At 38.9% G+C, this 16,145-nt stretch overlaps 1 pseudogene across 1 annotated transcript; it reads left to right on the forward strand.

Moving 5' to 3' along the window:
• The first annotated feature begins 1,400 nt into the window (after nucleotides 1–1,400).
• On the forward strand, nucleotides 1,401–7,806 carry LOC143555296 (kinesin-like protein KIN-8A; annotated as a pseudogene). Its single transcript, XR_013139177.1, has 8 exons — nucleotides 1,401–1,648; nucleotides 1,699–2,148; nucleotides 3,174–3,447; nucleotides 3,566–3,616; nucleotides 4,138–4,230; nucleotides 4,968–5,333; nucleotides 6,132–6,777; nucleotides 7,599–7,806. The product of XR_013139177.1 is annotated as a kinesin-like protein KIN-8A (transcript).
• Nucleotides 7,807–16,145: the final 8,339 nt, after the last annotated feature.

A 16,145-nucleotide genomic window follows, 5' to 3' on the forward strand; every position in this document is an offset into this window, starting at 1 on the left:
ATTTATTTAAAATGAAAAAAATTACAACAATATCATGTCCAAATTAAAGAGAATAAAATGTTTGTTTTTATGGTGCAATTTGTTTATAAAAATATTAACGTATGAAAAGGCTATAGCCGTTTAAAAAATCATGGGTGGGAAGTTAGTTTGCAACTTAAATTAAAAACATAATATGGTTAAAGATGAGAGACCAAACTTGTAAGTTGAATTGATTGTGTTTAAAAGACATGTTTACCCTTACTAACAAATGTACCCCATGCTTTAAATGTTGTAAATTACTTAAAAATGAGTGTCTTAATTTACCCTTGTTTGGTGTATTTTATATAGTATAGATAAATAAAATAAAACCTTAATTAATGAATGATAAAGTAGGGGTGAGCAAAAAACGGTTCGGAACCGTCAGAACCGAGGAACCGAACCGGTGCCTCAGAATTGCTAATGTGTGTACCGGTTCGGTTCTCGGTTCTCAAAATTTGCATTAAACGGTTTCCGGTTCGGTTCCGGGTAAAACCGGCGGTTCTAACCTTGGAACCGAAGAACCGGAATATTCAAAACGTTTAAAATAAATTTACCAATCCCCATTTTTTATAAAGTAACTTATTAACCGGCATCCATTCAATCATATTTTAATTCAAATATTCTTTCTTTACGTTCAAGACTTAACAACCATTATGAATTTTGATTTAAGCTATCAAGGTAATTTAATATAAAATGATATGATATTCTATTAATCTATCATTGACAATGATTTATTTAACTTCAACACTTAGGTTTTAATAAAAAAATATAACGAATGATCATGTTGTAATCTAAATTAGTTTTACCGTGAAAAAAGACATACAATTATATAAACTTGTTTTGCAATTTGCAAAGTTTGCATAACTCATTTGATAAATAAACGATCGAACCGGTTCTAGCTAGAGCCGATTAGCGAGAACCGGCTTTAGCGGTTCTGGAACCGAACCGTTTTACTATATTAGGTTCCGGTTCCGGTTCTCTCTTTCACTCAATTTCAGTTCCGGTTCGGTTCCGGTTCTGATTCGGTTCTCGCGGTTGTGAACCATTGCACTCTTCAGTCGTTTAAGAATACCCCAAAACTATTTGACCGTTACACACACCTCTCAAACCATTTCAAAAACCCTTCCAAACACTCCTACTTTCCTTTATCAAACAATTTCAAAAACCCTTCCAAACACCCCTACTTTCCTTTAACCCTAATCCCTCTTTCAGCTGCACATAGAATCAATAAATTGCATAATTTGGATTACCCACGTTTCATTGCTAGATTTGCTTCCTTTTATTACATCTTTCTTGAACAAGTTTCATTTCTTTTCTGCAATTGATCGGTTCTTGAGCTTTCGGGTGCTAGGGTATGTGTTGAATTTGAGTGGATTTTGAAGATGCCGGTGTCAACGAGGTCACGGATGAATGTGATTCAAGAAATTGACGATCAAGAAAACAGTAGTAATTTGGGTAATCTGCGTCAGATATGGAACCCGCATCATCGGTTGAAGGAAAAGATGAAAGCTTTGACTCAGTTGCACGAGAGGCAGAAACAATCTTCGATTTCGCTTAGAAACCCTTCTCCCAAACCGGATAAAGTTCGGTTTTCGACTCACCCGAGTGTCGATCTGTCCTGCAAACAGGAGTCTGATAATAAGAAGAAAGTTAGTGTTGTAGAGAATCAAGTAATGAGAGAGAATTCGAATCCTGTTGCGACAGTCACCAAGACTTTTGTCTTCCCGCGGAGGATGCGAAAGAGAATATTGCGGTGGTGGAAAAGATTGCTGGATTTTCCTGTCCACCAAGAAGAGGGGTAGTGACTACTAATGTAGCAAGAAAGTTATCAATGGGTGGTGGTGGAGAAGGGGTGGTTAAGAATGTGGCGGAATCGGAGGGTGTGACAGTGAAATTGGGAAATGGAGGTAGTAGGATTCTTGTTTTTGTACGGTTGAGACCATTAAGTAAGAAAGAAAAAGAAGGTGGTTCAAGATCTTGTGTACGGATAGTTAACAATAAAGAAGTTTACTTGACCGAATTCGCGAATGAGAACGATTATTTGAGACTCAAACGCCTTCGTGGCCGGCATTTTACATTCGATGCTGCATTCCCGGATTCATCTTCCCAACTTGAAGTTTATTCGACTTCGTAAGTTTTCAAATTACCTTTTTGCATCACATTTAATCAAATTGCTGGTTTTAACTATTCAACCCGAGCACGACCCACATTGTTATTCGGGTCAACAACATCAACCCTAACATGCACACACTTAAATTCGTGTAACCCAAATGTGGCTCGTTTAATCTACTTATCTAAACGTGTCATACGGGTCAATGGGTTGGCAGGTAATAACTAAGTCGTAAACTTTTTAATCGGGTTGATGGGAAAATGGGTTAGCAGGTCGACTTGTTTAATTAAACAAGTTGACGGGTTAGCGTGCTTAACAAAACGGGTTTAAAAAGTCAACCCAAACGCATCTCTCTCTACAAGCCACATAAAAATGTGGCTTGTAGATGAAGAAAGCTTAACAAGATTAACTAACTAGAAACTGTTATCAGACTTTCATGGTAAAAAGTGAGACCCCATTATCAGCCACCTAATCTTCGTACAAAATCACCTCATCATAGAAGAGAATAGGCTCTTTTGTTGTCAATGCAGCTACATTAATTTGCTCATCACAATCATCTCATTTAAGATGTGCGTTTCCCAAACTAGTCTCATTATTATTAATACAACCGCATAAAAGAATCATTAACTGATACAAAAACAGATGGAGAAAAAAAGTATGGAATTACCGCAATGGTTTTACTGCCAGAATAAGGTGCGGCTAAAGTTTAATCATAGGCTAGAAAAATTTTCTTAAAGGGTTTGCTGCAAAACTTATTAACGGTTCAAACTTCAAAATGACTGTTGAATGAAAAAGTCAACCCGAATATGACCCGCACACTCTTAAATTCGTGTAAGCAGAACACGGCCAGTTAACCCATTTATTCAAACATGCCACATAGGTTGGTAGGTAATGATCATTTTGTAAACAGTTAACAGGTCATAAACGGGTTTGTGAGTTGACCCGCTTAAATCAAACAGGTTGGCGGGTTAAACAGTTTCTAAACGAGTCAGTTATACGAACTGAAAAAGCTGATCATCTAAGAATCTTTCCTTCAATCATACAGAACATCCGAGCTTGTCGAAGCAGTTTTACAAGGAAGAAATGGTTCGGTTTTCTGTTATGGTGCAACAGGTGCAGGGAAAACATTTACAATGCTCGGAACTGTTGAAAATCCGGGAGTAATGGTCTTAGCCATAAAGGATTTGTTCAGCAAATTAAGAAAAAGAAGTTTTGATGGAAACTATGTTGTGCATCTTTCATATTTAGAAGTTTATAATGAAAGCGTAAGAGATTTACTTTCTCCCAGTCGCCCTTTAATCCTTCGAGAAGATAAACAGGTTTATTATTCATTCTAAAGTTTATATCTTTATTTACACATCTTCCTTGTAAAAAGAAAAAAAGAAAGTGTGTTGATTTTTTATAAACATTGTGTAAATTTTGTTTTTGTGTTTTTAGGGGATTGTGGCAGCAGGGCTCACTCAGTATCGGGCGTATTCGATTGATGAAGTGAGATTTCTAAAGTGAAAAAGACTTTTTTTCTTTATATATATATAATATATATATATATATATAGCCCTGCTTGCGGTGCGCACATATGATGTATATATGTGTGAACCCTCGGGTGGGCAAAAGTGAAATTGCACTAATTTTGACGTTATTTTACTAATCTCGTGAAAATAACGTTAAAAGTGACGGACGGTTAATCAGGCATCATGTAGTGGCGTTGATAGCCGAAAGACAAGGGTACATGCACCGATCAGCCGGTGTCCCGATGATTGAGTGTTATGTGCCTTATGTCCAAGGCTTGATGCAAAACTACTATCGAGCCGGGGGTCTCACCGGAAGCGGCCTCTCTATCCTTATGGGGTAGAGGTAAGGCTGTCTACATCTTACCCTCCTCAGACCCTACTATAGCTTTGCTATTGGTGGGATATACTGAGTACGATGATGATGATGATGATGATATATATATATATATATATATATATAAAATTTGGATTTTTGAATTTTGTTGGTTTTTGTTATAGGTTATGATGTTGCTTCAACAAGGGAATCGTAATCGGACTACAGAACCGACTCGAGCTAATGAAACGTCTTCGCGCTCACATGCTATTCTTCAGGTAGATTTACAAGTTTTTGACTTTGACTTTTCAGGTCAAACAGAAGTCGCGTTAAACTTGAAAAGAGTTGTAACTTTTTAATGAAATTTAGTAAATGACTACACGCAGGAAATTGTTCTCTAAGCTTCTAGCTACTCTGATTTTCATGTCAACTATAATTAGGAAAGTTTGGTTTGACCTTAGGAAGTCTCTGCTATTTTTCAAAACATGAGTATTATACCAAATAACTATCTACACATATGAATTAACTTTTCATTTTTGAATCCTGTCTCATCTATATTCTGAAAAATTTAGGTTGACATTTGAAAGTCAAAATTAAATTTTCATTTTGAAATTCTTCATGTCCATTTACAAATTTTTAACTTTGGCTTTTGAGGTCAAGCAATACTCATCTCCAACTTGAAAAGAGTACAATTACAAATTCTTTATATTTCAACAGAATTTTGTTATGGGCATCGATATCACAAATAACTGCAAGTGGAAAATTGTTCACTAAGTTTTCAACCATAAGTTCAATTCTAGACTTTAATTTCAGATGTTCGGTTTCACCTTAGAAAGTCAAACTGTGCTTTTGTTATGAACTCATATTATAAGTTATAAGAGTCCACTACAAATGGGAAATCATTTGCCAAGCGAATAACCATTTCTGTATTGTGGCAACTTTAATCTGAAAAGTCTGGTTTGACCATAAAAAGTCAAACATTAATTTATATCTTGCTAATTTAATATTGTATCAGGTTATGATTGAGTATAAAGTGAAAGATGAATGCAACAATATTTTGATAAGAGTTGGAAAATTATCACTAATCGACTTAGCAGGATCAGAACGGGCCCACGCAACCGATCAAAGAACACTTAGATCACTTGAAGGCGCAAATATTAACCGATCATTACTTGCTCTTAGTAGTTGCATTAATGCTCTTGTTGAAGGAAAGAAACATGTTCCTTATAGGAACTCAAAACTTACTCAACTGCTTAAAGATTCTCTTGGTGGGCCTTGTAACACTGTTATGATCGCGAACATTAGCCCGTGTAACCTCGTGTTTGGTGAAACACAAAATGCCCTTCATTGGGCTGATCGAGCTAAGGAGATCCGTACTAAGGTTTGTTCCCAAAATACCCTTTCTTTTTACTTAGTTATTACAACATTAATAGCAAAAACATATCCAAACCAGTTTAAGTTTTTCAGTTTTCACTTTGGGCCTTAATTTCTGTTAATTAACGATTTGTTGATTATCTGTTTCTAAGGATTTTGGTTTCAGTACTTGTTTTCCGTAATGAGTTCAGTTCGGTTTCGGTTTTACCGTTTGGGCTTGAAACTTTAAGCCTAAATTTTCTTTTTTAATTAATGATTAGTTGATGGTTCATTTCGGGTTTACCATTTGTCAAATAATGATCAGTTGATTATTATCTGTTTCTAATTTTTCGGTTATCATAATGGGCTCACTTCGGGTTCGGTTTTAGCATTTGGGCCGGCAAAAAATGCCAAAACATTGAATTTGGGCTTGAAAATAGGCCTTATTTTTTTGTTAGTTAATGATTAGTTCATTGTCTGATTCTAAACTTTTTTCGTTTTTCACAATGCTTCGGTTTGATTTTGATTTCGGGTCTCACAGTTTTACGGGCTTGAAAATTTTAGGCCTAACAAAATGCCCAAATAATGAACTTGAAACTTTGGACCTAATATTTTTTTGATAATTAATGGTTAGCTGATTATATGATTATAATTTTTTTCGGTTTTCACAATGAGTTTGGTTTGGTTTGGTTTTCCAGTTTTGCATTTGCGCTTGAAAGTTTTGGGCCCAAACTATTGAATTAGGTCTCAAAACATTGGCATAAATTTTTTCGTCAACCAATGATTACTCGATTATCTGATTCTAATCGTACGGTGTTATTTCCAGGCATACGACGCAAATGAGGAAATTACAAAAATACCCAATGCAGAAACCGATCAAGCGAAACTCCTACTCGAATTGCAAAAAGAAAACCACGATCTACGGGCCCAATTGGCCCGCCAACAACAAAAGTTACTAATGGTCCAAGCCCAATATTTAACAGCAGTATCACCAATTCCTTCAACAGCATCATCAATTCTAACCCCCCCACAAAATTCATGTCGCCAAGATAACCGAAAACCGAAAACTTTTCTACCAAGAAACTGTTTCACACCCGACCCCAAGAAAAATGAACCCGAACAAATCGTTAAAGAGCTTACAAACGATAAAGATGCTAGAAACTGCCATGGAGAAAATGAAGAAAGATCACGTGTTAAAAATAAAACAAAAAGATGACTTGATACGCGAAATCTCACAGAAGGGTGGAAATAGAGATGCTGTGAAGGGTAATGTGAGACCGAAAGAGACGTTCATGGGTGAGTTGAAGAGTCCAAGTGCTCGGATTATATCGCCAGCTGTCAAAGATAGAAAACGAAGCTTTTGGGATATTACAACTGCTAATAGTCCATCTGTTGTTACAATAAATGGGAGGAAAACTAGAAGCCATGTTGTTAAAGAACCTGCAGTGGCTCCAGTTTCTATGCTTCTTAAGGTTTGATTATATGTTGTACATAAGTACTATGTTTGTGTTTAGTTTGACGGGACTAAGACTAAGGGGTGTGGGGGCTTCAGTGGGGGCTCCAGCAGAGCCAAGAACCAATAATATTATGATGTATGGCAGAGAGAGAAACTGGATAAGGGGTGTGTTGGAGCCCCTGGCCCCTGGTGTGGAGGGGCTCCAGCGAAATTTTTTTTATTTTTTTTATAAATATATTCAAACAACATATTAAAAAAACACATAAATTATTAAAAAAACACACATTAATAAAAAAACACATTAATATCTAAAATTCAAATTACAAAAAAAAAACATACTAAAAATTAAACAAACAATAATACTTAATAATAACACTAATCTAATACAAGATCATCGGGTCGCCTCGCCCACAAATGTTCAACCAACTCATGTCGAAGATTCCCGTGTGTCTCACGGCTCTTGATATTTGCTATGTTATGAAGTCTTTGTTGATCACTGATTGTGGACGATTGTGGCGGAATGTCACCTTTGATGGTGTGAAGTTTTGGTATAAAAATGGGTGAAATGGAGTATAGTTTATATAGAAAATATTTTTTTTTTTGTTTTTTTGGGCTGGTCAAACACCCCAACGGGTGAAAAACCCTCAAAAATTGTGCCCTCCTCTCTCTCTTCTCCCGCTACCATGCTCACGGCTATCCAAAGAGCCTCTCTAGCGCCCCTCTAGCGCCCCCTGTTGGTGTGGTATTAGCGCCTGGGGGCGCGAGCGGAGGGGCTCTAGCCCCCTTTGAAGCCCCCACACCCCTCAGTCTAATGTTTGTTGCATGTTGTTGTTTCAGCCGGGTTTTGCGCGTCAAAAACCTGAGTCAATGAGGTGAAAGAGGTGGAATGTTTGAGAGATTGATGATTTATGTTGAATCAGGTTTTTAGACTCAATTGGTTGACTGAATTAGTGATGTTTGGTAGTTTGTTTTTAAATCAAATCTTCAAAATGTGTTTATGGGTTTGCATTTTTAATCAAATGGGTTATTGTATTTATAACATTTATAATATCCTAAATAGTGTGATAGTTGATTATTGGTCAAATTTTTTATATATATTAATGCTCAAACAATATCTAAATCCTCTTTTTTAAATTCAATTTATCTTCGTATATTAAATAAAAATAAAAGGACCCAGTTAATCAATGATAATTTAAAATCTTGTTTGTAGGTTATGTATAAATTAGAACTTTGGTGTCGCAAGTGTCCTATTGGGCCACTTGGCGACAGAAACTGATCAAATTCGAGTAGACTCGCCCCTTCAATGCCTGTGATTGACAACGCTCAGGTTTTATACCGCCCGACCCCCTAGTCATTGGTTCACCATATTTATATTTTCTTTTTCAATTTTTTTAGCTCCAGTACCGTATCGAGTGTAATCAAAACTGATGGAATTCGTGTCAAATTATATTTTCCACTTCCCGAGTTTGCCAACCACTTATCGTTTTAAATATTTTGCTTTTCTATATGCTAATTTGTCGAATTAAATTTTTTATGTTTTAACGCTCAAATTTTACCAACGATGTCTATATATATATATCCAAATGAACGTAATCGATGATAATCGAATTCGCGTCAACTCATCATCAAAACATTCGGGTTTTAACGTTAGAATTTTGTTAGCTACCTTGGCGCAACCGCCCTTGGCGCAACGCGGTTGTGCCGAGCAGAATAACTAGTTTGAAATAATTTACAGAGAAAATTGCAAAATGAGACTTTGATGTAATGGAAAAGACGGTGTTTTTTTTCAATAATGAAACATATCGCGATACTTGCAAGTTGCTTTTTTACTACAGATACCAAGATCAATTCCTTGGGTATACATTTTTTATTTTATTTTATTTTATTTTAACTCTTCGTGTGTATGTTTAGTAATGAATATGATGACATGGGTATCTCTAGCCACACTTAAGTTAAGGAAGCTTAGGACTAAAGAGGCATCAAACACAAGCTGCTAGACCAGGAAACTCAAAGCTTCCTCAACAAAATTCCTAAGTTGATAAGGAAAGTTCCTCGTTACAATACCTCTGATGTGACATAAAGCTGAAACCTGCAATAAAGTAACTATGTTGACATGGCAGAGAAAAGCATAATACAAGTTACACAAAAATGATATTTTTTGTCTACAAGAGCTAAAAGAGGAGTTGACCCTTTCCCTTTAAGAAGCTTAAGCTTCGTCGAGAAAAGTTTCCGACTGCCTATAAAAGGAACACTTTAGCCAAATATATTCTTCATTCTCACTTATCTCATTCTCTCACTCTCTTCATTACAACTCTCCCACTCTCTCACTATATTATCATAATCTAGAATAAAATACTTACTACTCACTAAGAGATCTTCCTCTCCAAAAAGAAATTATCATTAATTGAGCTGTTAGTCCTCTAAGCTTCTAGGTCCACGAGCTGCTGAGGCATAACACTATCAGCTCACTCCAACCCCAACGACCAGTCACCGGTTAAGCAGCCTGAAATCGCCTCAGTTGCTCTATAACCGTCAGGTCTCAACCATTATCTCCCGTTGCATTCTCTATCTCTAGTATACATATCTATATTTACTATTTATACACTTTCATGGAATAAATTACTAATGTTCCTTGTGTTTGAGATTCTTACTGGTTTTCCTGAAGATCAGCCATACACTCCCCCTATTTATGGTATCAGAGCCATAATGAGGCTCCTGTTCCGCCTTTACTGGATCTTTTAAGTATGCTCTGTGACTGCCGACGTTGATCGGATCTCTCACATCAGAAAAACTGATCTTGTTGAGGACTCGAACAGCATGATACGACGTATAAACACTTTCCCTGTGTCGGTAGACAATTTGTTTGTGAGCGGTAAGACGACGTTAAAGAGGAGAAGAGTCGTTGTAAGTCTCTAGTTTAGTACGAGTTAGGAAGCACAACAGAGTGTTAGGTCACCTCAAAACTCAGATATGAACCACGAGTCGAGTCTGTCCCGTTCTATGTCCATGTCCAGTAGTCGGTCGTCAGCGTCTAGGATCGATCAATTATATGAGTTATCTTATCTACCTGATGATTCTAAAATCCCTATTACTAGTATGCCCTTAGTTAATTCTTATAGTGTCTTTTCAAAACCCCAAAATTCTCTTTCTAAAAGAGTCAAAAAAATAATTAGTTCAAACCCCAACCCAGGTGTCAAGGAGTATGTTCAAACCTCCAAGTTTGATTCACACCAGCTTTCAGCCACAAACTCCGAACACCTTTTAAACCTATCCCTTCCCCCAGATCTTCCAAGGATCTGCCAAGCACAAGGCTTCACCCACATCCACTTCGGTGCTGTAAGGTTATCCTTGACCTTCCATGGTAGAAAATGTGACAATCGTCAATTTCAGGTTAACTCCGTTAACTCAACTCCGTCAATTCAAACTTTAGATCACTGAATCTATAACGCACACCTCATTACATTTAAACTAGGGTTTAAATGACGCTTGACACTTACTACATGTGTAGTCTTTCGGGAATTGCACCGAAACGCAAACGAGTTAACGCAAACGATTAGTGAATAAACAAAAAACGTCAAAACAATAATTATGTGATAATTATGTGTTAGACATATGTGTTACTTGATTATGTTATGTGGAATGCTAAACAAGAAACAAGAACCCAATTAATTAAGCTAGAGATGTAACATTTGGAAGTTTAGGGACTAAAGTGTAACATGTTATTATTATTAATATTATAAAACCCTAACCTCTCCTCCCTCTCGCTCTTCCCAAAACCGACGGCCAAACCCCCCCCCCCCTCTCCTCACAATCGGTTCACACACACACACATACCTCTTGGATTTTGATCTTGTCTTTCACAATTGAAGCATCCTATATCCGTTTCTAGCCATCTCCTACCTTCCTATTGCTTGTATTGGTGCTTTTGAAGGTATAAATTTCAAACCCTAGGTTCGATTTTTCCTATGTATGGTGTTCATATGATTGTTGTTGATTTGATGGTGTATTGATGATGATTTGATAACTAGTTTTGATATTATTGCATGTTAATTGTTGTGTCTTTGAGTTTGAGATCAAATAAAACCCTAACTATGTATGTATGGTGTAATTGATATGCATGGATAGTAGTTATGGTGTCTAGAATGTTATATGAATGATTTGTGGTCCATAGATAGTCAAATTGTTGAGTTTGGATGCAAACAGTTTATGGACAGATTGTGTTGTTGATGTTTGATTGACTGTAACGGGGTGTAAAAGTGAAAATTGATTGAGATAATTGATACTACAGTAAACTAGGTTGAGTCTAGTTTCTAAAGAATATAAATTTGCAATTTTTGGACGTGTAAAAGTTAACTTTTATGATTTTACAAAAACGTTGTGCAAAGCTGAGTTGTTAGACCGGCTGTTAGGTTGTTTTGTAAATGTTATATCTCATGAACTACGAGACCAATTGGGTTGGTTCCACTTCTGAAAGTTGACTTGTTGAGTTAGGAACCTAACCCAAGTGGTCTTGCATTTATTGGATTTTTCGTTTAACGGGAATTTCAAATAACATTCTGTTGCGCATGAATTTGACTGTTATGAGTTTGCTGTAATGATTTGATTATTGTGAGAAACCTAGGTGGAATAAAAATATAATAAAATATGTTCTGGAAACCTAGGACATATATGCTTTTGTGATGATTTTTGGTAAATTAACTGTGATGCTATGATCGGTGGGATAGACTAGTTTTTCAAGTAGAAATTCTGTCGTTAAGAAACTAGTTGCTGAATTTTGTGAAAGTTGCATGAAACAACGTGATTGCTAATTTATTATCGTGTTTTGACCAAGTTGCCCTTGAGGGGAATGATTGCTAATTAATTGTCGTGTTTTGACCAAAATGCCCTTGCGGGGAATAATTGCTAATTGATTGTCATGATTTGACCAAATTGCCCTCGTGGGGAATAATTGCTAGTGAATTGTTATGTGTTGACCAAATTGCCCTTACGGGGAGTAATTGCTAGTGATGTACATTATGAATACATGACACGTAAATAATTTCTTACACATGTAACGTATCACAAATGCACTTGTTAAAGTCACACACGATTCACAAACGAAACACGAAACATGTTGTGTGCATAGGTATTATGTGCCGGGTCTAGAGAATCGATAATATTCCGACACTTAGAAAAATCTCTTTGTTGTTTTAGAACGCTAGAGAGAGTTTTTCTGTGACGCGCATCTTGGTGAATTATTTTGGGAATACTTCGCAAACAGTGATTTCACTTACCCCTTTTAAACTGTTTTCAAACGCTTTTCACTTGGGGAGATAACATACTCCGAAAAACGTATTTAAGATTTTGTTAGTATAAATTGTATATCACTTGTAAAGACTAAGTGGCAAACGCGTTAACTAAAGTCCTTCATTCACATCGAACCGTTTAATATTGGATAATAGCGAGTCATTGTTGAGTAGTACTACTGGGTTTGACAAACCCCACCCAACGCTAAACTCGACTGGAGGTCGAGTGGGTGTAATCTTGGCTAAACACATACCATGGTCGGGATAGACCTGGTGGCAAGGCAAATGATAAACAGTCAGCTTCGGTGTCGAACACTTAGTAATACTTGTTTTATAGGCTAGCTACCTATAGATATATAATTGACATAACACTATCTGGTAACGCTTAACGCAAAACGCTGAACGCAAACGCTTTATTTTATTTGAACTCGTGAACTCACCAACCCTGTGTTGACACTTTTAGTATGTTATTCTCAGGTAGCCGAGGCGGGCGCGCGGTTTAGGATCATGCATTGCTTGAAACACTTTTAATTATGCAAACTTATTTTAAACTGTTATCATTGGGTTTTAAGTCGTCCTGCGTGACGCAACATTGGTTTCTATGGTTTTACGCTTCCGCATTTAATTACTCGTAAACGTTTTCATGGTTTTAAAACTTCGTTTTATGGTTTGATTATAACTAATGATTCCGATCCTGTTAGTTCACACCCTCTGACGGTAAAACTCCGTTAGTGGATTTTGAGGGTGTGACAGATTGGTATCAGAGCCATTGGTTATAGCGAACTAGAAGCTGCATGCATACTAGACTATAACCGCGACGACCCATTAGTTATAATGATACGCACTGCATATGTTTGTGTAGTCTTTGTAATCTTATCTCTTTACCTCTTTCACTCATACGCGCGCATACACAGCTTACCTGTAGGGATGTCGACGCCACCCTCATCATCATCCGATCCGATGACTTATGCTCACGGGAAGGAACCGCAGTTACCTACCGCATCGCCACCCCGAGTAGTCCCGGAACTCGAAGCTCCCGCACCGAAGAGGTATCGCTTATCCGGAGGCATGTACGAAAACGAAGTTAGCTGGGATTGGTACCCTAATATGATCAGATGTATGATCTATCGTGAACAAGTTCCCCCATTACCACCCCCGAACCATCCTGCTTACCCCAACACCCTACCACCCATAACCGAACCTGTAGAGCGAGTTATCGCAGCTGTTGTTTTATGCTTGGAGCGTGACGTGGGTTACATGCGCTATACGAGAGCGAACATTTCCGGACTGTTAAAAGACGGAACCGAGACTAAGGAGGAAATTGCCCGCATGGCAGCAACCATGAAGGAAATGCAGGAGGCTAGTGATCAACAGATGAAGATTATGAGAAAGATGCAAGCCGAAATAATAGACTTGCAAGAGCAACTCCAAGTAGCAAGGACCCGAACCGAGATAGCTCTAGAGCGTTGCGATGTCTTACAAATGCAGATTGCTCAGAACGCAGCCGAACCTGAGGCAGAGCCTGAGGCCGAGCCTGAGGTAGAGCCTGAAGAGTAACCTGAAGAAGATCCCGAAGAGAAACCTGAGGAGGATCCAGAGGAGGAACCTGAAGAAGAACCGGAGGAAGAACCGGCTGAGGAGGAGGCACACTCAGAGGTGTCCTCAGATGATGACATCTAGTGATGATAACACCTAGATGGAGGGGTTGTCTCCATCCAAACTATTATTTTTCTATGATATTAAGGATTGGTTTTAAATACTTTGTAGCGAATACAATGGTTTTAATCATGAATTATTATTTGGATAAGTATATGGTTGTGATGTGATGTTTGCTTCTTATTTCTTTCTTACCTATCTTTTTATTACGTGTATGGTGTGTTGCATATGAAAGAAAAATTTATGTTTAACATTTTATACTGTGATTCTAGGAAATGGCAGGAAGAAACGCTGGACACGGACGTGGTAACATCAACCTGACTGCAGCAGAACTCCAAACTCTGCTGAACGACCATGCGGCGGCCGCTCTAGCCGCACATGTACAGAACCAGGCTGGAGGTCCAATTGGAATGTGTACCTTCAAGAAATACCTTGACTGCAAGCCCAGTACGTTTAAGGGCACTGAGGGAGCTATAGGCTTCCTGCGTTGGGCTGAGAAGGCCGAGTCGGCATTTGAGATGTGTAATTGTCCCCCTGCCAGTAGGGTCAAATTTGCTGCTGGAACACTTGAAGATTCTGCCCTCACTTGGTGGAATTCGAACGTACAGATTCTTGGATTGGAACTAGCTAACGCGATGAACTGGGAGGAGTTCAAAAACATGATGCGAGAAGAGTACTGTCCAAGAGAGGAGATTGCAAAGTTGGAGTCAGAATTTTGGTCATTGAAGATGGTGGGTTCGGAAATCGAAGCCTACACTACCCGTTCTCACGAGTTGGCTGTGATGTGTCCACGGATGGTAGACCCACCGAGTAAGAGGATTGAAATGTATATTGATGGGTTGGCACCGCAAATTCCGGTAATGGTAACGTCTTCCAGACCAGCCACGATACAACAAGCGATCTGGTTAGCTCACAAGCTGACGGATCAAGCAGTGACCCAAGGTGCGTTACCACATAGGGGTTCAACTACTAAAGCCCGTGACAACCCGAACACTGGCAACAGCAGTAACAACAACCTGAGCAGCGGAAAGAGAAAGTTTGACAATACCAGATCCTCATCCTCGAACCCCCCTCAGCAACACCACTACCGTAAGCCCGAACCCATTCGGAGCTTCAACAATCAGGGTCACAACAACAATAACAACGGTAGCGGGCAGGGTTCGAGCGGATATGCTGGGAGATATCCGAAGTGCAACAGGTGTAATTACCATCATGATGGCCCGTGTGACCGTGTCAAGTGTCTGAGATGCGGAAAGATGGGTCACCAGGCAAAGGAATGTAGAGGAGACCTTGCGGCAAAGGGTGCTCCTAAACCACCCATGACAACCAAGGGATGTTTTGAGTGTGGACAAGAGGGACATTTTAAGAAGGACTGCCCTAAGGTGAAACAGAACGACAACAATGGAGGTAATGGAAGTGGCAGTGGTGGTGGAAACAATGGTAAAGGAAGAGCTTTTGTTATTGGGTCGGGTCAAGCCCGCAATGATCCGTACGTGGTGACTGGTAAGTTCCCTGTGAACGATTTTTTTGCTTTTGTATTGTTTGACACTGGAGCTGATAGGAGTTTTGTGTCGAAAGCCTTTAGCCAACTCTTAGACTTAACCCCAACCCCGTTAGATGCTAAGTTTCCTGTTGAATTAGCTAACGGTAAGACTATAGTAACGACTCATGTACTTGCGGGATGTAAGTTAAAACTGTCAGGTCATGTCTTTGATATCGACCTTATTCCTTTTACGCTTAGTAGTTTCGATGTCGTGGTCGGCATGGACTGGTTATCCGAGAACCGAGCGGAGATTATATGTCACGACAAGATAGTCCACATTACTACCCCTTCCGGCGAGATCGTTTCGATCCGGGGCGAGAGAAGCGGCATGACCACCAGCGTCATTACCCTCATGAAGGCGCAGAAGTATCTACGAAAGGGTTATCCGGCAATTTTGGCGCATATTGTTGAGAAACCCGCGGAGGAGAAGCGAATTGAAGATATACCGATTGTGCGAGATTTTTTGGAAGTTTTCCCGGAGGATTTGCCTGGACTCCCTCCTATTCGTCAAGTCGAATTCCAAATCGAGTTGACACCCGGTGCAGCACCCATAGCACGAGCCCCGTATCGGCTCGCACCGGCGGAGCTTCAGGAACTGTCCACTCAGTTGCAAGATTTGTTGGATAAGGGTTTTATCCGACCTAGCTCATCGCCATGGGGAGCCCCTGTCTTATTTGTCAGAAAGAAGGACGGGACTTTCCGAATGTGTATCGACTACCGGAAGTTGAACAAGGTGACGGTCAAGAACCGTTATCCTTTACCCCGAATTGATGATTTGTTTGACCAGCTTCAAGGATCGAGTTACTACTCGAAGATCGATCTGCGGTCTGGTTACCATCAATTAAGAGTGCGCGAGGAAGATATTTTAAAGACGGCTTTCAGAACACGGTATGGTCACTT

The sequence above is a fragment of the Bidens hawaiensis genome, unplaced genomic scaffold (assembly GCF_021521415.1).
Source record: "Bidens hawaiensis isolate Kalapana, Puna unplaced genomic scaffold, B.hawaiensis_p1.1 tig00018037_1, whole genome shotgun sequence".
Classification (NCBI taxonomy): Eukaryota; Viridiplantae; Streptophyta; class Magnoliopsida; order Asterales; family Asteraceae; genus Bidens; species Bidens hawaiensis.